Source organism: Meles meles, chromosome 18 (assembly GCF_922984935.1).
Source record: "Meles meles chromosome 18, mMelMel3.1 paternal haplotype, whole genome shotgun sequence".
Classification (NCBI taxonomy): Eukaryota; Metazoa; Chordata; class Mammalia; order Carnivora; family Mustelidae; genus Meles; species Meles meles.
The window spans coordinates 33,561,958-33,576,470 of NC_060083.1; the positions used below are offsets into that span (position 1 = coordinate 33,561,958).

General features: G+C 40.6%; 1 protein-coding gene across 1 annotated transcript in view; it reads right to left on the reverse strand.

The window, feature by feature from the left end:
- The window catches only part of ANKFN1 (ankyrin repeat and fibronectin type III domain containing 1), a 160,134-nt gene extending 147,272 nt beyond the window's left edge, over nucleotides 1-12,862 (reverse strand). Inside the window, exon 1 of the mRNA XM_045983860.1 lies at nucleotides 12,692-12,862. The gene's annotated coding sequence lies outside the window, so the exon portion shown is untranslated. The remainder of the gene's footprint in view (nucleotides 1-12,691) is intronic.
- Nucleotides 12,863-14,513: the final 1,651 nt, after the last annotated feature.

A 14,513-nucleotide genomic window follows, 5' to 3' on the forward strand; every position in this document is an offset into this window, starting at 1 on the left:
CAAAAGATAAACAAGGAAATAAAGACCTTACATGACACACTGGGCCAGATGGACATCACAGATATATTCAGAACATTCTATCCCAAAGCAACAGAATACACATTCTTCTCTAGTGTACATGGAACGTTAAAAGGATTGTTCACCACGACCAAGTGGGATTTATTCCTGGGCTGCAAAGTTGGCTCAACATCTGCAAATGAATCAATGTGATACAATACATTAATAAAAGAAAGAATAAGAACCATATGATACTCTCAATGTAAAAATGTCAAAAAGCATTTGACAAAGTACAGCACCCTTTCTTGATCAAAACTCTTCAGAGTGTGGGGAAAGTGTCATCAAAGCCATCTATGAAAAACCCACAGTGAGTATCATTCTCAAGTGGGTTAGAACTGGGAGATTTTCTCCTAAGGTCAGTAAGATGGCAGGGATGTCCACTATCACCACTGCTATTCAAAATATTACTAGAAGTCCTACCCTCAGCAACCAGACAACAAAAAGAAATAAAAGGCATCCGAATCAGCAAAGAAGAAGTCAAACTCTCACTCTTTACAGATGATATGATACTGTATGTATCAGTCCAAAAGACTCCACTGTAAACTGCTAAAACACATACAGGAATTCAGTAACATGTCAGGATATAAAATCAATGCACAGAAATCAGTTGCATTTCTATATACCAACAGCAAGAGAGAAGAAAGAGAAATTAAGGAGTCAATCCCATTTACAATTGGACCCTAAATCATAAGAATCCTAGGAACAAACCTAACCAAAGAGGCAAAGAATCTGTACTCAGAAAACTATAAAGTACTCATGAAAGAAATTGAGGGAGACACAAAGAAATGGAAAAACGTTCCATGCTCACGGATTGGAAGAACAAATATTGTGAAAATGTCTATGCTACCTAAAGCAATCTAAACATTTAATGGAATCCCTATCAAAATACCATCAATTTTTTTAAAGAAACGAAACAAATAATCCTAAAATTTATATGGAGCCAGGAAAGACCCCAAATAGCCAGAGGAATGTTGAAAAAGAGAGCCAAAGTTGGTGGCATCACAATTCCAGACTTCAAGCTCTATTACAAAGCTGTCATCATCAAGACAGTACGGTACTGACACAAAAGCAGACACATAGATCACTGGAACAGAATAGAGAGCTCAGGAATAGACTCTCAACTCTAGGGTCAATTAATCTTTTACAAAGCAAGAAAGAATGTCCAATGGAAAGAAGACCATCTCTTCAACAAATGGTGTTGGGAAAATGGGACAGTCAAATGCAGAAGAATGAATCTGGACCATTTCCTTACACCACACACAAAAACAGACTCAAAATGGATAAAGACCTCAATGTGAGACAGGAATCCATCAAAATCCTTGAGGAGAACACAGGCAGCAACCTCTTCAACCTCAGCTACAGCAACTTCTTCCTGGGAACACTGACAAAGGCAATGGGAAGCAAGGGCAAAACTGAACTATTGGGACTTATCAAGATAAAGAGCTTTTGCACAGCAAGGGAAACAGTCTACAAAACCAAAAGGCAACCAACAGAATGGGAGAAAATATTTGCAAAGGACTAGTTTCCAAATCTATAAAGAATTTATCAAACCCAACACCCAAGGAACAAATAATCCAATCAAGAAATGAACAGAGGACATGAAGAGAGGGGAACGCTCCTACACTGTTGGTGGGAATGCAAGCTGGTGCAGCCACTCTGGAAAACAGCATGGAGGTTCCTCAAAAAGTTGAAAATAGGGGCGCCTGAGTGGCTCAGTTGGTTAAGCCACTGCCTTCAGCTCCGGGATCGAGTCCCACATCAGGCTCCCAGCTCTGCAGAAGCCTGCTTCTCTCTCTGACCGCCTCTCTCATGCTCTTTCTCACTCTCTCTCTCTCTCAAATAAACAAATAAAAATCTTTTTTAAAAAAAGTTGAAAATAGAGTTACCCTATGACCCAGCAATCACACTACTGGGTATTTACCCTAAAGATACAAATGCAGTGATCCAAAGGGGCATGTGCACCTGAATGTTTATAGCAGCAATGTCCACAACAGCCAGACTATGGAAAGAACCTAGATGTCCATCAACAGATGAATGGATAAAAAGGATATGGTATATATCTACAATGGAATACTATGCAGCCATCAAAAGAAATGAAATCTTGCTATTTGTGACGTAATAGACGGAACAAGAGGGTATTATGCTGAGCAAAGTAAGTCAATCAGAAAAAGACAATTATCATATGATCTCCCTGACATGAGGAATTTGATAGGCAGAGAGTGGGTTGTGGGGGGTAGGGAAAGAAAAAATGAAACAATGTTGGATCAGGAGGGAGACAGACCATAAGAGACTCTTAATCTCACAAAAGAAACTGAGGGTTGCTGGAGGGAGGGGAGAAGGGAGAGGGTGGTTGGGTTATGGACATTGGGGAGGGTATGTGACATGGTGAGTGCTGTGGAATGTGTAAGCCTGATGATCTTTGACCTGTATCACAGGGGCAAATAATACATTACATGTTAATAAAAATAATTAAAAAAAAAAAAAAAAGAAATAACATTACATACAAGAAATTCTCAGGAAGAATTACAGCTGATTTTTCACCACAAAACAATAGAGGCCAGAGGGAAATGGATGACCTATTCCAAATGCCAAAACAAAGACTGTCAAATGAGACTTTTAAATAAGAGTTTCTCTATACAGCAAAACAACTCTTCAAAAATGAAGGTGACAGAAGACATTCATGGATAAAGAAATACTAACAGAATTTTACAGCAGACCTTTCCTACAAGAAATATTAAAGGGAGGGACAACTGGGTGGCTCAATCTTTTAAGTATCCAACTCTTGATCTCAGGATTGTGAGACTGAGTCCTATGTTGGGCTCCTTGCTCAGTGGAGAGTCTGCTTGAGATTCTCTTTCTCCCTCTTCCTCTGCCCCCACCTCTAAAAATAAATTAATAAAACTTTAAAAAAGAGAAAGAGGGGCGCCTGGATGGCTCAGTGGCTTAAGCTTCTGCCTTCAGCTCAGGTCATGATCTCAGGGTCCTGGGATCGAGTCCCGCATCGGGCTCTCTGCTCGGCAGGGAGCCTGCTTCCCTCTCACTCTCTCTGCCTGCCTCTCTGCCTACTTGTGATCTCTCTCTGTCAAATAAATAAATAAAAAATCTTTAAAAAAAATAAAATAAAAAAGAGAAAGAAATATTAAAGGGAATCCTTCAGGCTGAAATGAAAGGATACTAGACAGTGACTCAAATCCACACAAGGAAAGAAAGAGCATTGGTAAGGAAACTATGGAGGTAAATATAAAAGGTAATAAAAATATAAGTCTATCTTTCGTTTATAACTCTTCTATTCTTCTGATTTAAGACAATGAAATGAAAATGAAGTTAAGAAAACAATTCTATTATCGCATGACATTAAAAAGATTAAAATACTGAGGAATAAATTTAACAAAAGAAGTACAAAATGCATTAACTTTTCCTCAGTTACTGTTTTAATATGCCATATGATTCCTGCTGGGAATTTTCCTAACATACTGCATCATTCCTGGAGCACCTAGATAACTGTCTGGAAAACAATAGCAACAGTACTCTCTGCATTTCTGTATTAAATTTAACTGGGGAAGGAAAAGAGACTCAAATGTTGAATGAAATACCTGATGGGCAAAACAGATACAGAATCCTAGGAGAAGAACTGGCAGGGAAATTGTTTTCCTTGTGTTAAGTCTGGGATGTCACTCTTCAGAGGGCACTCCTTGTTAGCCACTTTTACTGAAACAGGCTGAGCTCTATAGTTATGTTTTACTCCATTCTTCAACCTCAGATAATCATTATAAGTTTTAAGCACAGAATTAAAAGTAGGGACTTTGGGGTGCCTGGGTGGCTCATTTGGTGGGGCAAGTACTCTTTGATTTAAGCTCAGGTCACAATCTCAGGATTGTGAGATAGAGTCCGGCATCAGGCTTCACACTCAGCAGGGAGTCTGCTTGAGAGCCCTGTCCCTTTGCCCTTCCCACTTGTGTTGTCTCTCTCCCAAATAAATAAATAAACCTTAAAAAAAAGGTAGGGACTTTGATATCAGGCTGATATAACTTTGGGTTTGGCTCTTCTACCTATTAACTGCATGACATTAGGCAAATTATTTACTGTCCCTAACCTTCAATTTCCTTATCATTACCAGTATTCCTTATCTCAATTATAAAAATCATGTCTGAAAAGAATATTAGAGTCTTAAATGAGACAATACATATGAATTATTTAGCAAAGAACCTGAAAGAAACAAATGTTCAAAAAATACTCATTTCAAGCCTGCTGCCCTCAGGCAACTATTGCTTGCTGCTTTCTAGAAAGGCTTCCTTTTCTAGAATGTCATACAAATAGAATAATCCCTATGCACTCTCTCTCTCTTTTTTTAATCTGCCTTCTTTAACTTGGCTTAATTATCTTGAGATTCACATACATTGTTATGTCTATCAGTAGTTCTTTACTTTTTATTGCTGAGTAGTATTCTGTTGGATGGGTATATCCTATTAATCAATTTTTAGGCATTATGTAAATAAGGAAAAACTCTTAGAGTTTCTCTAAGGAAATAAATGTATCTTTTCTTTTCTTTTCATTCACAGGGGCTTTAGGGTACCTGAGCTCCAAAGAGAAGAGCAAACAGATCTGTTGATTGAAGGTGGACTGGTCTCTGCAATACAGCTACAAGGCCAGAATTTAGGAGACAGGAAAAGAACCTGTATGGGAAAGCTAGTTTCTAGTTTTATACTTTCTTTTTCCCTCCTAATAGTTTCTTTTCTCCCACAATATTTAATAAAGGTCATGTTAAATATTACAGCCTGCCAGACATTTAAGAAAAAAAAAAACAAAAACCAATTCTACACAAAACTCTTCCAAAAATTTGGTTTCATTTTTGAGGCTAGCATTGCCCTGATATCAATACCAGAAAATAAGCATTACAAGAAAACTACTGCTCAATGTCTATCATGAACACAGAAGCAAAAAAGCTCAACATGATGTTAGCAAATAAAATCCAGCAATATACATAAAGGATAATACATCACAATCAAGTAGGGTTTATTCTGGGAAAGCAGGGTTATATATAACATTCAACTGCTCATCAATGTAATTCATTTCATTAACAGAATTTAAAAAAATCATATGGTCATCTTAACAGATGCAAAAAAAGAAGCATTTGACATTATTCCACATCTGTTCATTTAAAAAAAAAAAGCTTTCAGGAATATAAGAGAACTTCCTCAACCTGATAAAGACAATCTACAAAAATCCACAGACAACATTATACTTAACTATTTTTTTTAAGATTTTATTTATTTATTTGACAGACAGATATCACAAGTAGGCAGAGAGGCAGAGAGAGAGGGGGGAAGTAGGCTCCCTGCTGAGCAGAGAGCCTGATGTGGGGCTCGATCCCCGTACCCTGGGATCATGACCTGAGCTGAAAGCAGAGGCTTTAACCCACTGAGCTACCCAGGCGCCCCTATACTTAACTATTAAAGATCAAGCGATTCCTCCTAGGATTAGTAACAAGGCATGGATGTCCATTCCTATGTCTTCTATTACACTGGGCATTCTAGCTAGAGTAGCAAGGCAAGAAAAATAAGGCATAAACACTGGAAAGAACGAAAGCCTTCATTTGCAGATGACATGAGCATTTTGTAGAATAGTCGAATAAATCTATAAAAACCTACTTAGCAATAAACAAAATGAAAGCAAAACTTGTACATTTGAAACTACATGACATTAATGAGTAAAATTAAAGAAAACCTAGAAAAACAGAGGTGTATACTTTCTTCATGGATCAGATCAGAAGAATCAATATTGGTAAGATGTTAATTCTTCCAAACTGAACTCTAGATTCAATGCAGTCCCAATGTAGCAGGTTTGGTTGTTTTGTTTTGTTTTTTAAGAAATCAAAAAGCTTATTCTGAAATTTTTATAAAAATGGAAGGATCTAAAATAGCCAAAACAACTTTGAAAAAGAAGAAAAAAGTTGTAAAGCTTACACTATCTGATTTCAAGACTTGCTATAAAGTGATGGTGATCAAGATCTGTGGTATTGGTATAAAGATAGCTCTCCAGATAAAGACTGTGGCATAAAGACAGACATACAGATTAAATGAAACCAAACAGAGAGTCTAGAAATAGCATGCACATATTTGATGGACTGATTTTTGACAAAGATATCAAGGTAATTCAATAGGGAAGAAGTTGTTTTCCAACAACTAGTGCTGGGACAATGAAATATCTGTATGCAAAAACAAAACCTCAACCCCTACTTCATACCATATATAAAAAATTAACTTGAAATGAAATAGATTAGAGACCAAACTGCAAAAGCTCACACTGTAAAACTTCCAGAAGAAAACACAGGAGAAAATCTTTGTGAACTTGAATAAGACAACGATTTCTTAGAAGAGGCACAAAGAGCACAAACCATAAAAAAAATTGATGAATTACACTTTATGAAAATTAAAAACTTCTGTTCTTTATTACAGCATAATCCCAGCTACACTTTTAATACACCTGGACCAAGCTTTAAGGAAAGAGTGATAGTAGCCTGGAGAATCCAGACCCAAAATGGCAAGACTAATTGTGCAGAGTGGAGCCTCCCCAGATTTACTTTAAAACCACCTATTTGGGGGCACCTGCGTGGCTCAGTGGGTTAAAGCCTCTGCCTTTGGCTCAGGTCATGATCCCAGAGTCCTGGGATCAAGCCCCACATCGGTGGGGGGGGGGGGGGCAGGTCTCTGCTCAGCGGGGAACCTGCTTCCCTCTCTCTCTGCCTGCCTCTCTGCCTACTTGTGATCTCTCTCTGTCAAATAAATAAATAAAATCTTAAAAATAAACAAACAAAAAACCACCTGTTCCCTGGGTTCTGGCTGCTTGCTCTAGTAGATAGCCTTGGCTGCCACCATTTTCCTGTCTCCAAACACCAGCTGTATCAAGTAATGGGTGGGTTCTGGCATGGCCCCCACCATGCTTGCTGTGACAGTATCTGCAGCAGCTCTGACCCGACGAGACCCACGGAGGGAGGCTCCAGCTTTACTCATGGCTACCATGAGGGACTGGGTCACTATCTGGAAACGTGAAAGCTGGACCAAGGCGAGGCAGGAGACCGAAGTAGCCCTCAGATGATTTCTTCTCCATTCTTCCTTTATGGACTGTTCTGAGGGCTTCTTAGAAGCAATCACACACAAACAAGCCCCTAGATGTATTTTCTCGTGAAGGCTTGGCTAGTTCAGTTACAAACTACCTATATTTGTGTTCCCTTCTTTCTCGACTCATTTTCCTTTTACCATGATGGCTCCATTCTTAATGCCCTGAGGTTGTGTCTCCCAATACCCAACAGAACATTCACAATTGGCTTTGCCTCGGGTTTTACTTTCAAGGCTAAGACAAAATATAATAATAGCCCTATGAGAAAGTTGGGACTATCATTATACCATCATTTGCAAGCAGGGACACTGAGGCCCGGAGAGGTTAGGTAGTTTATCTAAGATTCTATAGCCAGTAAATGGAGGGGGCAGGATTGAATTTGACTCTGAAGTCCATGCTCTTAGCAATTCTGCTATTATTCTGCCTGAGGGTGCTTGGTCTGACTGTCTGCCAGTTTCTTCCTAGACCTTGATTCTAAGGAGAAGATCTGGTCCTTGTTTTGAGTTGTGGCACATCCAGAGTCCCTTTTTCAGAGGAGTTTGGTTGTGGGACTTTCTTCTTCTTCTTTTTTTTTTAAATTTTATTTATTTGGCAGAGGGATAGAGATCACAAGTAGGCAGAGAGGCAGGCAGAGAGAGAAGGGGACTTTCTTATCATATTTGTACTGTGAAAAAAGATCTGAGCCAGTTTGGATGAGGAGCAGTTGTAAGACAAAGCATATTAGAAACAGTGACTCTAGCCATTCTTGACATCTGGGTAGACAGATACATTCAACGAAGGGAACATTTCTGACTGGGACAAGATTGCTCTTCAGGCTGTGATGTGAACTAGGGACCTTCACACTTCAACCTGCTTGTCACTAGACAGAAAAGAAAGTGTGACCCTTCTCCTATTCCCCACCCACTCTTACCATGATGGGTATGTCTTTGATTGCTAAAGAGTGGCTGATACTGTTACACTGATAATATGTAACACGGCAGAAGCAGCCTTTCAGGTTCCTGTGCATTTAAAAAAATATATATTCAGTTGTTCAGTGATAAGTTTCCAAACGTCAGTGGTGACTTCACAGTAGGAAGAAGACTTATCTTTGAAGTTTAAAAGGATGTTTATGAGGAGGAAGGTGAAAAGACAATCAATTTTGGTTCTGTAATTCGATAAACCCTTTGGGTGACCAACTTGGTAACCTATGTATCCTGTGACAGACCCTGGGACTTCAGGGGTGAGTAAGACATAGCCATAGAGTGACCGACTGTCTTGGTTTGCCTCGGACTGAGGGGGTACTCAGGATGCAGGACTTTGAGTGCTAAAACTGGGAAAATCCCAGGCAAGTTGATTACCCTACCTGTACCCCAACGAGTTCACAGGCTAATGAGGAAGACAGTTACACAAGTGTATGTACGTATGTTTGAAATAGTGTGATATGTAAGATTATGGAATAATGGTAATGGCTTTCACTTCTATAGCACTTTCTGAGTCAGGCACTCTTCAGAATAATACCTTTATGTGCATCAGCTCTCTGAATCCCAAAATAGCCTTGTGAAGTAAGGACTACTGTTATCCCTACCTTATGTAGTAGGGAATTAGGGAACTACTAAGGGGGCAGATCTGGGATTCAAAGATTTTATTTATTTATTTGACAGAGAGAGAGAGATCACAGGTAGGCAGGCAGAGAGAGGAGGAAGCAGGCTCTCTGAGGAGCAGAGAGCCAGATGTGGGGCTCGATCCCAGGACCCTGAGATCATGACCTGAGCCGAAGGCAGAGGCTTTAACCCACTGAGCCACCCAGGTGCCCCCAGATCTGGGATTCAAACGGAGGCAATATGGATTTGAGAGATGATTTGAGAGTTTAGCCTCTCAACAGTGCTCTCAAATGTTTAAGGCAAGATATAACATAGAGGGATAAGTGACAGGAGATGTCATGGGAGAAGAGGGTATGGAGGAATGAGTTAGAGGTGGTGATGACTGAGCAACATTTTGAACAATGAATGAGGAATCAACGAGCAGGAAGGAAAGGAAAGGGCATTCCAGATATAAGAGCTCAGGTTAGGACATGTCATAGTATTGCTGGCAGGCTGATGTCCACAGGGGCTCTAATGGAATTCTTTTGGGCTCTGACACTTTCAAAGGATATTTCAACCCTCACACTAGGACCTTGGGAAAGAAGTCTGGAAAGATAGCAGGGCTAGGCCATCAAGGGCTTTGCATACCATTATGAAGGACAATAGATTTCAACCTCTTCACAAGAGGGAAGCACTAGAGAAAGGCTGAGATTTGCATTTTTAGAGAATCACTCTGGTAGTATCTAGAGGGTGGTTTGAAGGGGACCAGTGATAGGCACAACCAAATATAAGGCCCTTGAATAAATCCCCATGAGAGCTGGTGACTTCAACTCCAGCATGTGACAATGAGGATGGAGGGGGCTAGGCAGATTAAAAAGAGGGAGAAAGTAAGATAGACTGAACTTGGTTAGTGATTGGATGTAGGGATGTAAGGAGTTGGGAAATCTGAGGATAGCTTTTGTTAGCTCTGCTGAGTTGACTAGATGCCAAATGGTTCCACCAATAATTAAGAAAAGAGGGGAAATGCAGGGGGATGAGTGGATCTAAAAGGGGAAAGATGGTGAGTTTAGATTTCTACATATGACTCTCAATGGTCTAGAGGAAAACCATCTAATTCAAGCATCCCATAAAAAGAAGGAAATAGGTTGTCCTAAGGCTACTTAATTTTCTGATCAAGAGTGAAATAATAGGGCACCTGGGTGGCTCAGTGGGTTAAGCCGCTGCCTTCGGCTCAGGTCATGATCTCAGGGTCCTGGGATCGAGTCCCGCATCAGGCTCTCTGCTCAGCGGGGAGCCTGCTTCCCTTCCTCTCTCTCTGCCTGCCTCTCTTGTGATTTCTCTCTATCAAATAAATAAATAAAATCTTAAAAAAAAAAAAGAGTGAAATAATAAAGGGGCACTTGGGTGGTTGAGTGGGTTGTGCGTCAGACTCTTGGTTTCAGCTCAGGTCGTGATCTCAGGTTGGTGAGATCAAGCCCCATATCGGCCTCTGCATTCAGTGGGAGTCTGCTTGAGATTCTCTCCTCCTCCCCCACCCCTACCCTTCACCCCTGCCCTCTGGTTAGCACGTGTGCATGCTCTCTCAAATAAATAAATAAATCTTTAAAAAAAAAAAGAGTGAAGGGGCGCCTGGGTGGCTCAGTGGGTTAAAGCCTCTGCCTTCGGCTCAGGTCATGATCTCAGAGTCCTGGGATCGAGCCCCACATCAGGCTCTCCGCTCCCCGGGGAGCCTGCTTTCTCCTCTCTCTCTTCGCCTGCCTCTCTGCCTACTTGTGATCTCTGTCTCTCAAATAAATAAATAAAATCTTAAAAATAAAAAGAGTGAAGTGGTCATTACAAGAGAAGTTCTTGGAAACAGGTATGAAATAAATAGAAAGCAGAAGAATTAATATAGCATTAAGGCAACATCCTTTGGGTTTTCCCTGAACTTAATACATTCACTTATGATAAGCTGTGAGTGTCTTAATTTGTTATTCCTCCTAAGAATATTTGTTTTATAAAAGATGGCAATATTTAACTGAATCCCTGATGAAAGAATTTCAGGTACCTTAATCCTAGAGACAATTCTTTTGGCCAATGAGTCTTCCAGAATTCCTCAAATAAATCATAGTACATTTATAGCTACTAATTCCATGTGCATGGGTAGGTGGGTAATTTGAACATAAATTCTATGAAGAGGTTCTACTTATCCTTGAACTAATTCCTCTCCAAATGTTCATTTCAAAAAATTTAAGATTTTCAGTATTGTGGTGTCCTAAGTATATAAAGTCAGTTATTACTGACTAGTATTGATAAAAATTATTTACATAACCTATTTATTTGGAGGGTTTTTTTTTAATGCCATTTTTTCAGTTCTATTCTCCCTTTCTAATCTCCTGAGGATGATCATGCTTCCTTCAGAGGGCCCTGTATCCCTCTGATGAGGAATCAACACCCCATATAAACCCTCATTCATAGGTTTTTGATATGTGGTCTCTGGATTGCTCTGAGTGAACAATGATCTTGACTATCTATTGCATCTTTAATTGGAAAGCTTTAAGTAGTACCTCATGGATAAATTAAGTGAGCACAGCATGTCTTCTTTGAAACAATCAGGAAGGAGGAAAAAAAAAGGAAGAATAGAGATCCAGGGAAAGTAAGGGGTTTGCTAAAGGCACACAGTTTGGGAATGAGTAGAGGTGCCCTGCTATCCTGATATCTCTAACCATTAGGCAATTCCATCTCCTTCTTGTTAGAATGCCATCATTTGTGAAATAGCCAAATCACATGGGAGAATGACCCAGCTCTGATTATTGAGTGGTCTGGGGTCCTTTACACTCTGCAAAATTTTGCCCATCTCTCAGATTTCCTAACTTTGGTTTTTATTTAGAAAAGCATGCTGTTCACTATTCTACCATCATCCACCTTTGTCAGCATCCGAGGCCACAACTCCAACTGAAAGGCCAGTGATACGCTGCAGATAGAGTGCACCAAAGACAGTAAACTCTATATAACATTTATATGGATTCCTAACCAACCAGAAATGGATTGGTGAGGCCCTAATGCCTTGTAGTAGCCAGGCAAAGAAAAGACGAAGAAGACATGATAGTGGCAGTGGTGGTGGGAAAAGCAATAGCTTGCTCCATTCACCTTTCCCCTCGGCAGAGGTTGGCTTGCATCTAATCTAGGACAGGAAGAAATCAAGTGAGTACAGGGATTTTATGTCCCAGCAGAGAAGCAGAATCAGACTTGATTATCAGTGGTACTCCCAGTGGCCTTGGCGGAGCCAAAGACCAGCATGGGTAACAAGACCCTCACAATACCCCACTTTGAACCTGGTATGCCCTACCAACCATGTATCTTCATAGAATAAAAAAAAGGATGTAAGGCATATGGGTACAGAAGTCACGGTGGATCAAGCAAGGATTTGCATCCATGTCCACTGTATGTCCTCAGCAGGTACCCTCAACATCACAGTCATGATGCTATGTACGGGCATGCTCACCCAGGATGGACAGAATGCTGGTAGCCTACTCTGCACGTCCAGCTAGATTAAAGACAAGATGCCTGGGTTTATATTTAGGATTATCAGCATGATGGGATCCGCCTTTACCTAACCCAACAGGTATTTTGTAGGTACTTAGGAACCCGATTGGGAAATGATCTGATACAACAAAAGAATATTCTATTTTTCATAGCTCTTGCTAATCTGTTTGGCAAGCACATAATGTCCTCAAGCCCGATACAAATAAAATGCCTAATTATCAGAAATGGGGCTTCCCCACCCCCATTCTTGCCTCTCCACATGGACATGTATGTGCTTGTGTGTGTTCTTCATGGACTGCCTGCAGCTAACTTTGGAAGATGCACATTTTTTTATATCATTTAAACCACAGCAACACACATACATTTAAAAAATAATCAGTGAATCAGAAAGCCCCACATTCATATGAAGAAAGACAAGAATAAATTTTACTTACCAGTTTAGGTTGTTCGAGGCAGCAGAGGAACAAGTTGTTGGTAATTGTCCAGCGCTTTCATTCAATAAATCACATTGGCTTTGCTTTCTCTTGTGGCTCAGCCTCTGCGCAAAGCAAGCGAACCTCCTTCTTATTCTGTGTAAAGAATAAAATGCGAACAGGATCAGTTCAGGCAAGAGCTGAAGTCCATGATCACTAAGCTACTCTTGCTGCAAAATAAAAGAGCAAATGATGCACAGGGAGGAAAGGGGAGAGGAAAACAGCTTGGCTCGAATCTAGGTGTATTCTCAGGACTGCAGCCCTGAGAAGGCTTGATTTCTCAATCTCTTGTACATGTAGTAAAAGGATGCCATGACTTCAGTGTGTCTTTAGCCTATTGTGTTTGTGAGATCCATTAGGAACGGCACGCAGGGACAACAAGCTTCATGGCAAACAAGCCTGAATCAGAACTGGCTGTCACTCAAGGATGAGCAGAGGGGCAGCAAGGCAGCTAGTTAGTTTTGCACTCTATCAACTGCAGGCAAAGAAATATCGTCTGGTATCCAAGAGCCCATCCAGCAATCTGTGACTGCAAATGATTGACAGCTCTCCTGGGACCAGACGCCCCCTTACTCCCACAGCTCCCTGGGACGAGCAGCACACAGGTGGCCACTGCATTCCCCCACCTCAGGCACCTGTGCAATCCTTTACAAGCTCCCAGCAAGAGCTAAGAAAGCTTCCAATCTGGTCGGAGCTGCTCAAGCATTGCTAGAGTTTTCGCCTGAGCAGGTTCTGAGGAAGTAGTCTGCATATCTCGGACTTAAGACATGAGGAGGCTCAGTCTTAGGAGGAAGGTTCCAGTGCTCCTTTCACACCGGCTACTTATGGGTGCACCTGGCTCCTTTAATGACGTTATGCCTTACATGACTAATGAAACACAGAGAATGAATTTCCTAGAAAGCCACTTATTTAGGCAGTTTTTATGTTTCTCTCTGAAATAAAATGGCAAATGACCCTCACAGGCTGCTTTTATGTTAGGGAGACATTGCTGATTGAGAGCACATATTAATGGCCCCCCTCCCCCCAGCACACAGATACACACACACAGACGTCCCTAGCAACAGCATTAAGAATCTTTCTAAAGATCTCTTCAGATTCTCTCTCTGCCAAATGAAAGCTTAGCTGCTATGATGACTTCAGAAATAGTTTTGGACCCTTCTACTAGGCACTGACTCTGGTATGTTATTTATACTGAGAGCCAAATCAACTCCCAAATTTTGAATGCAACTCTGTAGCAAATCTTAGTTATAAACAAGAGGGTGGAGTGTTAGTCTTTTGGCCTGGTAATTAATTAGAATCCTGGGAATGCCATCTTGTGTTCCTAAAAATCTTCCCCTTTCTAGAGACAGCATTTCATTCTGGCGGCTGACTCGTCCTAGACAAGTGTCTGCTCTGGAGTTGGGATCTGAGGCGAAACTCTGTGACTCATAAAATCTCCCATAGAGGGGCGCAGGTTAGCTTTTCACAATTGTCTTACTTTTTCTTTTCTCGTTCGAAAAGCAAAATCTCTCTTCGGAATATTTTTTTTCCCTCTCCCTCTCCTTAGACTTATTTGTCCATGGAAGCGTTGCTATGAATAATCTAATTTGGCAATATTCATGCCCTTGAGGTTCAGAAGGCTATTTTTTCAACAAGGATTAAGAAAGAGTCAGGCTACCCTTTTGCAGCTTAAGCCTAAATGATTGCCAGGTAAAACTTTACCCGTATCTCTAAACAAACTTTGACTTTAATGCAGATTTACTTAAATTCCTTCTGCTGGGGAAAGCCAGGTGACTGAGTCATT